This window comes from Mirounga angustirostris, unplaced genomic scaffold, assembly GCF_029215605.1.
Source record: "Mirounga angustirostris isolate CCGP_5_RB_7025 unplaced genomic scaffold, mMirAng1.0.hap1 SCAF_8, whole genome shotgun sequence".
Classification (NCBI taxonomy): domain Eukaryota; kingdom Metazoa; phylum Chordata; class Mammalia; order Carnivora; family Phocidae; genus Mirounga; species Mirounga angustirostris.
In genome coordinates, this window is record NW_026991716.1 from 55425404 (window position 1) to 55442047 (window position 16644).

Here is a 16644-nt window from a genome sequence, read left to right on the forward strand (position 1 = left end):
ACCGCTCACCATCAAGAACACTATTATCTATGTACTAATTCTGCAGGCTTTCACCTTTGGATAAGTATGGGAATTTTTCTTTCATACTTAAAATTCTGCATTGGGTTATTCTTGTTTTCAAAGCTATTAACATTTCTGAAATAAATTACCCACTGTAAATGAATATAAGGATGGCATATTATCTTTTTTCATACACATATTCCAGAGAGCTGGCAGCTAAGCTGAAGTAAGATGAAAGTAGTATATCTCCATTATAACAACGCAGACCATCATGTTTTCTTTGCCGAAAATGCAATTCTAATATTTCATCTAGCAGGATTGTTATTTTATTCAAGAGACACACTTTTTTTTTAAATGCTTTTATTTTTTTTGTAGTTTTTAATTTTATTATGTTATGTTAGTCACCATACAATACATCATTAGTTTTTGATGTAGTGATCCACGATCCATTGTTTTCGTATAACACCCAGTGCTCCATGTAGTACATGCCCTCCTTAATACCCAACACCAGGCAAACCAATCGCCCCTCCCCCCTCCCCTCTAAAACCCTGTTTGTTTCTCAGGTCCATAGTCTCTCATGGTTCATCTCTCCCTCCAATTCCCCCCGCCCATTTTCCCCTTCCTTCTAATGTCCTCCATGTTATTCCTTATGTCCCACAAATAAGTGAAACCATATGATAATTGACTTTCTCTGCTTGACTTACTTCACTTAGCATAATCTCCTCCAGTCCCATCCATGCTGATGTAAAAGTTGGGTATTCATCTTTTCTGATGGCTGAGTAATATTCCATTGTATATATGGACCACATCTTCTTTATCCATTCATCTGCTGAAGGGCATCTTGGCTCTTTCCACAGTTTGGCTATTGCGGACATTGCTGCTATGAACATTGGGGTGCATATGGCCCTTCTTTTCACTACATCTGTGTCTTTGGGGTAAACACCCAGTAGTGCAATTACTGGGTCATAGGGTAGCTCTATTTTTAAATTTTTGAGGAAGCTCCACAGTGTTTTCCAAAGTGGCTGTACCAACTTGCATTCCCACCAACAGTGTAGGAGGGTTCCCCTTTCTCCACAACCTCTCCAACATTTGTTCTTTCTTTCCCTGTCCATTCTGGTGTGAGGTGGTATCTCAATGTGGTTTTGATTTGGATTTCCCTGATGGCTAATGATGATGAACATTTTTTCATGTGTCTGTTAGCCATTTGTATGTCTTCTTCAGAGAAGTGTCTGTTCATCTCTTCTGCCCACTTTTTGACTTGATTATTTGTTTTTTGGGTGTTGAGTTTGAGAAGTTCTTTATAGATCTTGGATACCAGCCCTTTATCTGTAGTGTCATTTGCAAATATCTTCTCCCATTCTGTGGGTTGCCTCTTTGTTTTGTTGACTGTTTCCTTCGCTGTGCAGAAGCTTTTTATCTTGATGAAGTCCCAAAAGTTCATTTTTGCTTTTGTTTCACTAGCTTTCGGAGATGTATCTTGAAAGAAGTTGCTGTGGCTGATGTCAAAGAGGTTACTGCCTATGTTCTCCTCTAGGATTTTGATGGATTCTTGTCTCACATTAAGGTCTTTCATCCACTTTGAGTTTATCTTTGTGAATGGTGTTAGAGAATGGTCGAGTTTCATTCTTCTGCATGTGGCTGTCCAATTTTCCCAGCACCATTTATTGAAGAGACTGTCTTTTTTCCATTGCATGTTTTTTCCTGCTTTGTCAAAGATTATTTGACCATAGAGTTGAGGGTCCATATCTGGGCTCTCTATTCTGTTCCATTGGTCTATATGTCTGTTTTTTGCCAGTACCATGCTGTGTTGGTGATCACTGATTTGTAATATAGCTTGAAATTGGGCAACGTGATGCCCCCAGCTTTCTTTTCTTTTTCAACATTTCCTTGGCTATTTAGGGTCTTTTCTGATTCCATACAAATTTTAGGATTGTTTGTTCCAGCATTTTGAAAAATGTCATTGGAATTTTGATCTGGATGGAGTTGAAGGTATAGATTGCTCTGGGTAGCATAAACATTTTAACAATGTTTATTCTTCCGATCCATGAGCATGGAATATTTTTCCATCTTTTTGTGTCTTCTTCAATTTCTTCCATGAGTGTTTTGTAGTTCCTAAAGTATAGATCCTTTACCTCTTTGGTTAGGTTTATTCCGAGGTATCTTATGGTTTTTGGTGCTATTGTAAATGGAATCGTTTCTTTAATTTCTCTTTCTACAGTTGCGTTGTTAGTGTATAAGAAAGCAACTGATTTCTGCACATTGATTTTGTATCCTGCCACATTACTGAATTGCTGTATGAGTTCTAGTAATTTGGGGGTGGAGTCTTTTGGGTTTTCCACATAAAGTATCATGTCGTCTGTGAAAAGAGAGAGTTTGACTCCTTCTTTGCCAATTTGAATACCTTTTATTTCTTTTTGTTGTCTGATTGCTGTTGCTAGGACTTCTAGTACTATGTTGAACAACAGTGGTGAGAGTGGGCACCCTTGATGTGTTCCTGATCTTAAGGGAAAGGCTCTCAGCTTTTCCCCATTGAGGATGATATTCGCTGTGGGTTTTTCATAGGTGGATTTTATGAGCTTGAGGAATGTTCCCTCTATCCCTATACTCTGGAGAGTTTTAATCAGGAAAGGATGTTGTATTTTGTCAAATGCTTTTTCTGCATCAATTGAGAGGACCATATGGTTCTCCTCCCTCCTCTTATTTATGTGTTCTATCACATTGATTGATTTGCGAATGTTGAACCACCCTTGCATCCCGGGGATAAATCCCACTTGGTTGTGGTGGATGACCCTTTTAATGTATTGTTGGAGCCTATTAGTTAGGATTTTGTTGAGGATTTTGGAATCCATATTCATCAGGGATATCGGTGTGAAATTCTCCTTTTTGATGGGGTCTTTGCTTGGTTTGCGGATTAAGGTAATGCTGGCCTCATAGAATGAGTTTGGAAGCTTTCCTTCTGTTTCTATTTTTTGAAGCAGCTTCAGTAGAATAGGTATTATTTCTTCTTTGAATGTTTGGTAGAATTCCCCAGGGAATCCATCAGGCCCTGGACTCTTGTTTTTGGGGAGGTTTTTGATCACTGCTTCAATCTCGTTACTGGTTATTGGCCTATTCAGGTTGTCAGTTTCTTCCTGTTTCAGTCTTGGCAGCTTATAGGTTTCCAGGAAGGCCTCCATTTCATCCAGATTGCTCAGTTTATTGGCATAGAGTTGTTGATAATAATTTCTAATAATTGTTTCTATTTCCTTGGTGTTAGTCGTGATCTCTCCCCTTTCATTCATAATTTTATTATTTTGGGTCCTTTCTCTCTTCTTTTGAATAAGTCTGGCCAGTGGTTTATCGATCTTATTAATTCTTTCAAAGAACCAACTTCTAGTTTCGTTGATCTGATCTACTGTGTTTCTGGTTTCTAATTCATTGATTTCTGCTCTAATTTTAATTATTTCTCTTCTAATTCGTGGCTTAGGCGTCGTTTGTTGCTTTTTCTCTAGTTCTTTAAGGTGTAGAGTTAGTTGGTGAATTCGGGATTTTTCTATTTTTTTGAGTGAGGCTTGGATGGCTATGTGTTTCCCCCTTAGGACTGCCTTTGCAGTATCCCATAGGTTTTGGACTGATGTGTTTTCGTTCTCATTGATTTCCATGAATTGTTTAAGTTCTTCTTTGATTTCTTGGTTGACCCAAACATTCTTGAGCAGAGTGGTCTTTAGCTTCCAAGTGTTTGAATTTCTGCCAAATTTTTTCTTGTGATAGAGTTCCAGTTTTAGAGCATTGTGGTCTGAGAATATGCAGGGAATAATCTCAATCTTTTGGTATTGGTTGAGACCTGATTTGTGACCTAGTATGTGGTCTATTCTGGAGAAAGTTCCATGTGTGCTCGAGAAGAATGAGTATTCTGTTCTTTTAGGGTGGAATGTTCTGTAAATATCTATGAGGTCCATCTGGTCCAATGTATCATTCAAAGCTCTTGTTTCCTTGTGGATTTTCTGCTTAGATGAGCTGTCCATTGCTGAGAGTGGAGATGTGAGGTCTCCTACAATTAACGTATTGTTATCAATATGACTCTTTATTTTGGTTAACAGTTGGCTTATGTAGATGGCTGCTCCCACGTTGGGGGCATAGATATTTACAATTGTTAGATCTTCTTGTTGGATAGATCCTTTAAGAATGATATAGTGTCCTTCTGTTTCTCTTATTACAGACTTTAGTTTAAAATCTAATTTGTCTGATAAAAGAATTGCTACCCCAGCTTTCTTTTGAGGTCCGCTGGCATGGAAGATAGATCTCCATCCCTTTACTTTCAGACTGCATATATCTTTAGGCTCAAAATGAGTCTCTTATAGGCAGCATATGGATGGGTCCTGTCTTTTTATCCAATCTGCAACCCTGTGCCATTTTATGGGAGCATTTAGGCCATTCACGTTGAGAGTGATTACTGAAAGATATGAATTAATTGTCATCATGTTGCCTGTGAAGACGTTGTTTTTATAGATTATCCCTGTAAATTTCTGTTGTAGATCACTCTTGGGGTCTTTCTCCTTTTATAGAACCCCCCCTTAATATTTCTTGCAGGGCTGGCTTAGTAGTCACATATTCTTTCAACTTCTGCCAGTTGTGGAAGCTCTGCATCTCTCCATCCATTCTAAATGAAAGCCTTGCCAGATAAAGTATTCTTGGCTGCATGTTCTTCTCATTTAGTACCATGAGTATCTCTTGCCAGGACTTTCTGGCTTGCCAGGTCTCTGTGGATAGGTCTGATGTTATTCTGATGTTCCTCCCTCTGTACGTAAGGACTCTCTTCCCCCTAACTGCCCTTAAGATGGTTTCCTTGGTTCTAAGATTTGCAAGTTTTACTATTACATGCCAGGGTGTTGGCTTGTTTTCCTTGATCTTAGGAGGTGTCCTCTCTGCCTCTAGGACTCGAATGTTTGTTTCATTCCCCAGATTAGGGAAGTTCTCAGCTACGATTTGCTCAAATACATTTTCTAGTCCTCTCTCTCTCTACTCCCTCCGGGATTCCAATTATTCTGACATTGGAACGCCTCATGGTGTCATTATTTCTGTGATTCTATTTGCATGGATTCTGAGTTGTTTTTCCCTGGCCTCCTCTTTTCCCTTTTTATCTATTATACTGTCTTCCAGGTCGCTTATTCTCTCTTCTGTCTCAGTTACCCTAGCTGTTAGATTATCTAGATTGGATTGGATCTCACTGATAGCATTTTTAAGTTCTGCCCATTCACCTTTTATTTCTGTCCTTAGAGACTCTATGTTGCCATTAATTGATTTCTTCATTCTAGCCATTGTCTTCACAATTGCTAGCCTGAATTCCACCTCTGACATCTTGGTTATATCTGCATCCATTTGTAAATCTGCAGCATAAGTCATCATCTCTGAGTCTTTTCTGTTTTGGGGGCTCCTCCTCCTAGTTATTCTGTTGATGGGTGTTTGAAGGAATGTATAGAGTCGAAATTATTGACCAGAACCCAAGCAAGATGCACCTGTTTTCTTGGGACCTTAGGGTTGCTGGCCTCTTGTTTTCCCAGCCTGTCTTCTGGGGGAGGGGCCTGCCACGCTGTTACTCAGGCAACCCTGTTTGGGCAGAGTTGCCCTGCGCCCCTGTGGTGGGGGATGGGCTCAGTGGGAATCAGTCTTTGGGGTTTTGTTCTCTGGGGCCTTTCCCTGGCGGCTTTCCTGTCTCTTCCGCGAGTCAGAGCAGAAGAGACCGTTTCCAATCCTCTGCCTCAGAGCAGAGAGACCGCAGTCTGTTCTTCAGTGAGCTCTCTAGGCCACACTGTCTCTGTTTCTGTCCGTGCTGCTATAAACTGCAGCAGCCTGGGTTGTGCGCCCCTCCGCAGCACTCCCAGTCCTGCCTCCAGGTCGGGGCTCGTCTCTGCCCTTTGTGCTTCTAAAACCGCCAGCCGCTCCCAGTTCGCGCGTGACTCCACTGCTTGGGGTTTCCACCCCGGGGGGTTGCAGTTCACCGGCGGACCCCGGCGCACCAGTTTCCATCTCGGAGGCTGCAGTTTGCGTGCGCACGACCGTCGCTCCGGTTTCTGTCCAGGGGGCTGCGGTTCACGTGAGCACGACCCCGCCGGTCTGGTTTTCCATCCCGGGGGCTGCCCTAAAGTTCTTTCCCGATGCTACCGGTCTGCGAGTCTGTGCCCCATCCACAGCACGCAAGGCTGTCACTCACCGGTGGTGTAGGATCCCCACGTCCAGGCACCCTCCCGCCGCCGTTTATCCTCCAACATCTGCCAGCAGGATCATGGCTCTCCACTTCGTACTTCAAAACCAACCGCCTGCGATATTCTGTTTGTAGAGATCCAGATCTTCTTACATCTCAGGCTGGTTTCGTGGGTGCTCAGAGTGGTCTGGTAGATATCCAGCTCAATTCCAGGGACCAGTTGAAATAGGATCCCCTACTCCTCCGCCATCTTTCCCCCTTCCCTCCCAAGAGACACACTGTTTAACAGCAGTCATATCTTTCCCCTTACGCTCATTAGAGTGGAGGCAATGCTATTCTGATTGTGTCCGACTGAATCTAACAGGAATTGACTGAACATAAGAAGTCTTACAACATTATTGTTTAGCATTTGCTGATGATACAGTTTGCCTAGCACACCATGCAGTGTAAAATTTTTCCATCAAGGCTTTTTAATGCTTTCTCTAAAATCAGCACACAGGGTGCTTTAAAGGTCAAATGAGTAGAATTATTTTTTTACATAATTATAAATATATATAGAACTCTTTCCAAGACTCCTGGTGTTTGAACTACCTTTAATTGTTCTTCTCCCAAACTTGCAGTGATTGCTCATATCTGTCATTTATATTCACATAACAGTAATCATTAACAACTCACCACTAATTAGAACCTGAAAGAAAAGTTTAGTGTGCCATAAATTCTATTCATTATGTTTAGGTATTCAGGGTAGATGCCAAGAAAGGTCAAATAACTATGCTGAACATAACAGAGATGTGGGTGACCTACTGTCTTATTATTTGCATGCCTATCACCATACAGCAACAATTTCTAAGCTTCCACATATCTTAGCAAAGACTAGAGGGCCAGTCTCACAAATAAACAATCAAAAAGGCAGCAAATAGTAAAATTTCATTATGTTGGACATTAACTCTTTGATTATTCTCAAGCATTATAAAAGTCATGGTTTAGAAATTACTGGTTTTTATCTTATATTTAATCTAGCATATTTAATCAGCAGTGATTAAACCTTACCATAGAACCTGAACATGTGTGTATTCTCCTTATAAACTGCTTATCATATTCACATTGAAAACATCATTAATTTATTTAATCAGCCATAAACATATAGTCCAAAAAGGGTCCTTCTTTTAAGGGTTTTTGGGAAACTAGACATTGAAATTTTTATTAGTCCAAAAACAGTCAGCCATAAACATATAAAGAAATTACTATAAATCAAAATAACTATAGTTTCAGGAATGATTTAAACCGCTAAGCTGTCTATTCACACAAATAGAAATAAAAGATAGACATCAATTTATATATTTGATGTCAATACACAATTATCAGATCAAATTACCCCTGATGTCTAGAGATATTTTATATGCACTTAGCTTATAAGAAATTTATTAATTTCATCTAAAAATTGGTTTTTTAAAAGGGAATTAAATAGGGGGTATTTCTGTTATGAAGGTGGATTTGATTCCTATAATATTTATTCAGGTAGTTTCCACAGGGGACATGGAATTACTTCCAGCTTCCACTCCTCATCATATCTTTGAAAAAAATTAAGTTAAACTCAATTTAAAATTTTGGATGGTAAGTCATTGCCAAAAAAACTAAGTCTAAAAGTCTTCATTTGGAATTCAAGCACCCACCCCTCCAATTCAGGCTCTTATTTAATTATCTGTATCACTGACAGCTCCACAACAGGAATTTTCTGCTATATTTAGATAAGTCTCCTCATTGTTCCACCTGCCAAGGTTTCTCTTCTATCCATTTAAATGCTGCTCATAATTAAGAGCTTACTTAAGCTTCACTTATTAACTAAAATGTTACTAATATTTGCAGTCTTAATGATCTCTTCACCATCTAATACCACCAACAGTGTGCCATTCATTTTTGCATTCAATTATGTAGTGTTTTCTCTTGTTATGTGACTGCTTTGTCTCTCCAGTGAAAAAATAACCTCTCAATTGGCAGAGTTATGATTTGTCCATCTTTGATTTTTTAATAAAACTAAGGGATTGGCCTATTGACCTTAGAAAAATCAATTTTGCATTTTAGTTTATAGCATCAATTGTGTTCCTAGAAATACATCAACTATTCCCTTAACAAGTGTGATTCTAAGGCAGGAGCCTTTTCATGGTCACAAAGCCTACAAGCTGCCAGATGCTTAGATGCCACTTCCGCTGTGACCACATACCGGCCCTTGTCTCCATGTTAGGATAGAATTATCCCTCTGCCCATGGGCTTTCTACTGGCAAAGTAACTGTTGGCATTCATTGAGCCATAGTCAGATTTTCTAACAATTACGGGCAGCTGAGCAAAGAGTAGCTAAAAACTCTGAATTTAGTCCTGACAATATCATGCAATTGAGTTGTTTTCTGGTTAGTTCTAAGCTAAGTATTATGCTAGTTGATTTTTCTTTCAGGGTTCGTATTTCTGGAATCTTGACAAAAATTTTTTAAAAATATTTTGTTATTTATTTTAGAGAGAGATAAGAATGCGAGCAGGGGGAGGGATGGAGGGGGAGAGAGAGAGAATCTCAAGCAGACTCCACCCTGAGCACATGGAGCCCCAAGCGGGGCTTGATCTCATGACCCTGAGATCATGACCTGAGCCATGATTCTTCTGAAAGACTGTTCCCTGCTAAAATTTCAGATCTTTGCACTGGATAAATGGATTTTTTAATATATATATTTTAAAATATTTTATTTATTTATTTGAGAGAGAGAGTGAGTGAGAGAGAGAACCAAAGCAGGGGCAGAGGGAGAGGGAAAAGCAGACTCCCCGCTGAGCAGGGAGCCTGATGCAGGGCTCAATCCCAGGACCATGGGATCATGACCTGAGCCAAAGGAAGATGTTTAACCAACTGAGCCACCCAGGTGCCCCTGGATAAACGGATTTTTAAGTATATTTTTGTGTTTGTAATTGAGATTAAATATCAGTGATTAGTGATAGGTTAATAACCTATATTAATTATAATGGGTCTAACTAAAGTATATTTCAGGATCTGTAAAACAATACTCAATACTAACTTAATTGACATTAGATTATTAGCTACTATGATCACTGATTAAATTTAATCAGGAACAATATATCTAATTATTATCTTTATCATTATGAGCAATTATCCATTTAAGTCATAATTCCTCGAGATGAAATATCTCCTAGAAAAAGAACACTAATAAAGCCTCATAAATTAGATCAATTTAGCACACATTTAGACCTTATATTAGGCAAAATTATATAAAAAATTTTTTTAAATGTGATATTCATAATTTCTGAATACTCATAAAATGTCTTTAAAATTTTATTTTTCTAAAGTATTAAAAGGATAAAGTAAACCAGCAGAATAATTGTGAAATACAATTTGTTAGTTTTAAAGAGAGCTTATATAGTAGTACCTTAATTTCTACCATGGGCAATCCCTCAGAGAACCTTTGGTTGTATTGGGACCGCCTTCAATATCGTTCAAGAAGATATCAGAAGTGGAAGTGATAGAGGAAGTCTGTTTATTCAGAGAAATAAGGGGAGGATCAAAAAGCACATGGAAATGTATAAAGTGACGTGGTGATGAAATCATCCTCAGAGAACCTCCTTTCATTCCTAAATCTAAAAATCTGCCCTGGGAGTTTCACTATATGCCTTACAATGCAAGTGTATACCTAACATTCTCTGATGGGGTTGGTCAGCACATCATACTTTCAGAGTGCTAACAACTTCATTATGAGAATTTAGAGAGTAAGTCCCTCATCAGATTAGTTACAGAAGTAAGTTCCACAAAGCTCAACATACTGGTGGGCCTTTTCAGTTTAATCTAGTTGCCGTTCCACAATTACTCATAAAGCCTAATGCCTTAGGAAATGTCACTGGGGATTCCAGATTATTCTGCTGTATTGCACATCTTTTATTTGGGAAGGGGGAGAGAAAATGAGGCACTGTAGCTATCTGATACCATATATGTTGTTTGCTCACCTGAATTTCATTTTAGAAATGCTACATTACTTCTGTTCCCTGGTCCTTTTCTAAATTGCTTAATATATAAACATATAAATGTAATATATATGTATACAAAACATGTATATTAAGAAGAAAGAGGAAAAGCATGGACTTTGGAGTCAGAAAGAATTCTTTTTGACTGTCAGCTTTGTCACTTATTACCTAGGAGACATTTATTCTTAATTTGTCATGCAGGTATTTTTCAATATTATTACGTGTCAGGCAAGACAGTCTACACTAGGATACAAGATTGACAAAACAGCATTAGTGCCATCTTTTGTAATTCAAATCTCAAGAGAGAGGATGACATATAGTAAGCGTCAAAATGCTTAAAGGAGTTGGGGGCTGAGTTAAACTGAGATGTCAGGGAACACATTCTCAAGGAAGTAAGATTTGAGATGGAATATGAAAAATAAGTAGCTATCAGTAGACCAGCAGAATTAAGTAAGAATGTGCTAGGCAGAGGGAACATCATATGCAAAAGCCCCAAAGGGGCAGAAGGAGCGACTTGGGTAAATTGAAAGAAAACCTGGGGGTGTTAGAGCACAATCATGTGTGTGGTAATGTTGGCAGGAAAACAGGATTAGAGAAATGGGCAAGACGACTTAACTTTTTTGATACTCCATTTCCATATCCATAAATGCAATGTATAAGTAAGTTTGATGGTAAAAATGTGTATCAATCCACACATCTCTTGACTGTCAAATAGAAAACTTGAGCAATTAGAAAAAAAAGTCAGACACTCTATAAATGCTGGTTTTTTTGTTTGGTTGATTGATTTTGTTTGGTGTTTTAGTCTCCTAGGTCTGCCCTAACAAAATACCACTGACTGAGGGGCTTAAACAAACAAACAAAAAAATTATTTTCTCAGAGAGGTAAGGGCTGAGAATCCAAGATCAAGGTGTTGGCATGTTTGTTTTACCCTGAGAGCCCACTCTTTGGTCTGCCTTGGTTGCTTTTTCTCTGTATCCTCACCTCACATGTCCTTTTCTCTGTGTGCACACATTTCTGGTGTCTCTTCCTCTTCTACCAAGGACATCAGTCATATTTGATTAGGGCCCACCTATATAACTGCACTGAACTGTAATTACTTCTATAAAAACTTGTATTTCCAAATACAATCACATTCTAAGGTACACAGGGTTAGGACTTCAATATAGGGATTTTGGGGGGACACAGCTAATCCGTAACATTTTGTTTGTTCAGACTGTTGTTAAATTGGAAGTTTGTTTCTCTCTTTCACTCCAGGTTAGATAATCTTAAACTCACTCTTTTCTCTGCAAGTATTTTTAACCTGTAATTCTCTTGCCTTACTATCCCCCCTCCCATTTTATGCTCTGTATGCAGTTGTATACTCCTGTCTTCAAAGTACCAGTATTCTAGTTGCTCTGAATTTATTGTTTAATTCTGGATCAGAAAATGGATAAGCCCATAATTGTATTTATATATCATATATATAAAATAATTTTTGTTTTTCTAGACTAAAGTTAGATTTAAATGATACATAGTTGTGAATAAAAGAAATACATTTACCAAATAACAGATTTGCATGAACTAAGGATAATATTGATAAAACAATGGGCTAAGTAATATAATAGGAAAGATATTATTATCAACAGAAAACTATTGAACAAAGCAAAAAACTATTTAAATGACACTAAGCTGAGAAAAACAATGTTCAAGGAACTATGGAAAATACACTATTCAGTGGAAGTCTGTTGAAATGCAGAGATCTAGCTCATCCAGACATTTACTACCACCATATATTCTAGGTGAAACTTAGTCATCCTTTCCTTACTCACCCATATTAGATATATTGAGTATTCTGTATTGCATTATTTTGTTTACTGTAAACATTATCATTACCTGCATTTTACATCTGAGATAATCAGGATTCAGAGGCTTGACCAGACCAAACAACTTGTCCAAAACCACTGCTAATGGCTTCAAACCTGAGATTTTTTGATCCTTGATTCTAAAACCATGCTGCTCCTCTTTGACTTCCTCTGATATACCAAGGGGAAAAATACAGAGGCAAGTCATCATACAGATGTTAAGTTGTAATGGTAAACCTCTGCAATGTATACATGTGCCCAAGAGACTAGTTATGAAGAGTTAGAGGAGATTCATGGAAATCAAAGGATAATATATTTGAAAATGGCTGGGGAATGTTCACTTCTATCAAAATACACATACATGCATGGGCGCATGCACACACACACACACACACACAGAACCATAAAGTTTCATGAGCAATTGGGTTTCATCATCCATCACTTGGAGTCAGACAAAAGCTGCTCTGGGAAGACCTGTTTAGGCAAACCCAGTATAGCTTTAAATCCATCATCACAATGACATCTATATTTATAGGGTCTCAAATTGCAGCAACTTCAGACTCAGAAATCATACTTATGACCATTCTTTCAGATAACTTGAAGATGGACAATAAAATTGAAATGAAAATTGATGATTTCAACCATAAAATTTTAGCTTTCAGTTATACTGGCAGCATATAGCCAAACTCACAAAGCTCTGGTTCATTCTTAAAGTGTTCTTTAAATTGGAATTGACTCTTAGAGAAAGGTGTCATCAGTTATCATAGAAGATAATATTTAAAATTGTAAAATAGAGATGCTGGAACATCCTGACATAGCTGGTGCTGAAAGAGAAATATGAGTTCTAATTCCTCACCTGAGATGTTAAGTCAGATTCAGTGCTACAGAAATGTAAGTTGTTTTCCAATTTTTTTTACATGCTGTTTTTAAAAATTAGATAAAAATAACTTTAAATGTCACTATATGGTATAAGTGTATAAATACATAAGTACACACTCATCACAAACTTTTTAAAAAGTAATATATAACAGAGTTTTAACAGAAATTATCTTTGGAATATGATTTCTGTTCTAATCCTTTGGATTAAGAAAAGTTTTATGGAAGAGCAAATAGAGAATAAATAGTTAATAAAAATATTTTCTCATTATTGTGTTTGAAACATAATGCTTTATAGTTCAAGACCTGTAGGATCTAAAGATATAAAACATAAGTGTGATTGTAACTACTTTGTAAGAGAAAGGAACTGAAGAAAATCACAACTATGTGGGTTAGTCTCCCTTTTCTATAAACCAAGTAACCTGGGTATAGCAGTAAATACATTTTTCTTTCTTTTCTCTTTCTTTCTTTCTTTCTTTCCTTTCTTTTTTTAGAGACAGGGAGAGAGAAAGAGGAGCAGGGAGGAGCAGAGGGAAAGGGAGAGAGAGAATCTTAAGCAGGCTCCACGCTCAGTGAGGAGCCTGACATGGGGCTCGATCTCACAACCCCGAGATCATGACCTGACCCAAAATCAAGAGGTGGATGCTTAACTGACTGAGCCACCCAAGGCACCCCAGTAAATACGTTTCTATAACTTTTGTACTAAGCTGAAAGCTTAAAGGAGGGGTGATCCTAATATATCTGAGGTTGTAATGATTCCAAGACATGAGCCCAAGCTTGGGAGCAGGGATAATGTAAATTCCAAGATAGGGTGCTCTTCTATAATTTTGTTTTAGAGATTTTATTTATTTGAGACAGACAGCATGAGCAGGAGGAGGGACAAAGAGAGAGGGATAAACAGACTCCCCGCTGAGCATGGAGCCTGATGTGGGGTTCGATCACAGGACCCTGAGATCATGACCTGAGCCAAAGTCAGAAGCTTAACCACCTGAGCCACCCAGGCACCCCAGGGTGTTCTAATGCTGAGTTAGTCCCTTGCAGAAAGCCCCAGGCAGCATATATTCATTTCTCTGGGACAGTAAATAGAATTTATAACACAAGAACTTCTGTGCTATCTGTGAGGTACAGAGAATTTTCCTTTCTCCTTTCAGAAATGACCTGGAAGTTTAATCTAGCAAAACACAGAACCAACTCTACCAGGAGGGAGATGGCGAGAGTTTGGGCAAACAATAGGATCTTGGAAGGAGGTGGTCACAAATAGACTGTACCACTAGCTACTGGACTTTGGTTGAACAAACTTCACTAATACCATATTTTGAAAACAAAGATCTGAAAAAATACTCCTGTCTTATTTGTGACTGTGCTGGCTTATTATAGGAAGAAGAACATAAAATGAGGTCTTCATAAAGGTAGGAGATACTCAGTTCTTGTTGAGGGTAGCTGATAGGTGTCCATAGTTATCATAGTTATATGTTGCTGGGTCTGTAGGGTTTTAAGTGTATTTATGCACATTTTGATGCACCTGAATTTTTAAAAAAGACATGTACCATGCAACTGCTTTTAGTGAGCATTTATTTGGAAACAAAGGGGGAAAAGCAAGTCCATTTGTTTGGGGCTAAGATTTCATTTTAGATAGCTTGGTATTTAGAAAATCCAGCACTGTCTGTTTAGAGTGATTCTATTAGTAAGAGGGAGCCACAGATGAATCACTACTGAACAATCACAATTTCCCAAACTAGGGTACTCATAAACTCTTAAACAGTATGTTAACCCCAATAAATGAAGATTCAGGTTATAATTTAATGTGGCAGAAACCATGAGTCTGTGAACTGACATAACATTCTGGGGCCCTGGCTAACATTTTGTCTTTGACTCTAAAAAGTTATATTCTTTATTTGGGAGCATTCACTTAGGGCTGATAGAAACTCAAGTGTGTGTGTGTATGTATGTGTGTGTATGTATGTATGTGTGTATATATATATATATATATATGATCTGATTCATTGTATTTTCTTACCATGGAATAAGTAAATTTTCAAAAATGTATCAAAGATTGAATGTGATTTGTACTATATCTAGTTTCAATGTTTTATTAATTGGAAATAAGTCTCATTGCTAACTTGTCACTATTGGAATTTCTATGTCCAAAGAGCCTTTTACTTCAACTGAAGCAAGAAGTGGAGTGGTCTCTGAGGGGAAGAGAAGGCTAATAATCACTGCCATTGTAAGACAATTTTAGTCAGATTTAAATGAAAACAAATTTGTATATTAGGTGGTTTTAAGCCATGTTCTGTCTTTTATAGTCATATAATATTTAAACTTAAAAATTCAAAGCCTTTTGTGTTGGGGGGGAGGGAATGTTCATATTATTTTTACAAAATATGGAAAATTCTTTGTCTTTCAGAATGATGTGACAAATAAAACACGCTGAATTTCACCAGCACATGGGATAAACTGAAATGTTACCCACTCACTAATTCTGATGTGGGTATATTGTTTTTTCTTCCTTGTCTGTGTACTCACTGCTACTATGGTAATAAGCTTTCTGTCACTGTCCAGGGACATTTTATTTCCTCAGACAAAATCTATAACTTTCATGTTAAGTGAAAAAACATTAGATTTTTAGAAACTCAAATTTTTCAATTGGGTAGTAATTTTTTTTAATCTTGATTATATGCCAGCATAGAGAGTAATCAGTTTTAAGAAAAACATTGGGGGGCACCTGGGTGGCTCAGTAGGTTAGGCATCTGCCTTCAGCTCAGGTCATGATCCCAGAGTCCTGGGATCAAGTCGTGCATCGGGCTCCCTGCTCAGTGGGGATTCTTCTTGTCCCCCTCTCTTTTCCTCTGCCCCTTTCTCTGATTGTGCTTTCTCTCTCTCTCTCAAATGAATAAATAAAATCTTAAAAAAAAAAAGAAAAATATTGGGGATGCCTGGGTGGCTCAGTCAGCTAAACATCTGCCTTTGGCTCAAGTCATGATCCCAGGGTCCTGGGATCAAGCCCTACATCAGGCTCCCAAATCTTAAAAAAAAAAAAAGAAAAATATTGGACTGTTTTAAGTCTTTAAAAGCTAAAGAACAGTGAGTCTACATATTAGTTCATTGAATAGGGATAAACAGGAGTAAACTGAAATTTAATTATAAGTATTTCTAAAAGAGCATCTTAGAGAAAAAAATGATAGCACAATAAAGGTATTACCAAATAAGACATTTGACAAAGTTTAACTTTGGGAGGATACAGGCAATAAGCATAAGCATAAATACTTATCTCACACCTTTCTTTTCAAATTTCTATTTAAAAGATCACTGGATGTACAGGGACACCTGGGTGGCTCAGTCGTTAAGTGTCTGCCTTCGGCTCAGGTCATGATCCCAGGGTCCTGGGATCGAGTCCCATATCGGGCTCCTTGCTCAGTGAGGAGCCTGCTTCTCTCTCTCCCTCTGCTGCTCCCCCTGCTTATGCTCTCTCTCTCTGACAAATAAAAAAATAAAAATCTTTAAAAAAAAATCACTGGATGTACAAATAGGAAAAAAAATGGGGCACCAGGGTGGTTCAGTCAGTTACGCATCTGCCTTTGGCTCGGGTCATGATCCCAGGGTCCTGGGATTGAGCCCCACATCGGGCTCCCTACTCAGTGGGGAGTGTGCTTCTCCCTCTGCCTCTTCCCTGCTTGTGTTCTTTCTCTTTCTCTGTCAAATAAATAAATAAAATCTTAAAAAAAAAAAAAAACA